Raw genomic sequence first — 706 nt, 5'->3', positions numbered from 1 at the left:
CGATAAAGGTTCAACGCTATTTGGACCCAAACATCCCAGTCGTCTCATTTTGCTCAACAAAAGGTGTCGCGCTGAGGCGAAAACCTGCCAAAGCAGGGGACAAGCAGATCGGCGCAGGAAATCTAAGTGGGAGAAAGACAGAATTGTGGATCGAGCAAAACATTATGGAGGATTTTATGTTACTGTGGACTACGAGGCATTACTGTACTCTCAGATAAAGCAAAGGCTGCATGCTGCTATATTTTGAGAAGGCACTGTCATGTTTGTTTGATCAGGCAGAAGGGCAGCCTTACTGAGCTGCATTTGATCAAATAACAATCCTTTGATATTATTCAGGTGATAATGCAAGGCAGTTCATCCCACTTTGTTTTTAAAAAAATAACATCTACTGGGACAACTTACGCACCTGGTATTGCTGGGCGGGTGCTCTGTCAAATTGCTGTGGGCCAACCCTACTTAGCTTCGAGTTGTGGCGAGATCAGGCGTATTCATTGTGCTGGCGCTGTGAAACAACTCTTGTTTTTGCTATCTTAAAAGTCAAATGTGTCCTCACTCTGAAGACCCTGAAGCATTATCCACTTTGTGAGCACAAGCTGAAAGAGCTCCAGCCTTGCGACCCAATATATGTATATGTGTATATACCATATATATTATATATATCCTGTTTGCAGTGCGTTGGAAAGAAACCGCCTCTACAGTGGTTTAA

The sequence above is a fragment of the Coregonus clupeaformis genome, unplaced genomic scaffold (genome assembly GCF_020615455.1).
Source record: "Coregonus clupeaformis isolate EN_2021a unplaced genomic scaffold, ASM2061545v1 scaf1772, whole genome shotgun sequence".
Taxonomy (NCBI): domain Eukaryota; kingdom Metazoa; phylum Chordata; class Actinopteri; order Salmoniformes; family Salmonidae; genus Coregonus; species Coregonus clupeaformis.
The sequence above is the reverse complement of the archived record's forward strand: the minus strand, read 5'-3'. Positions refer to the sequence as shown.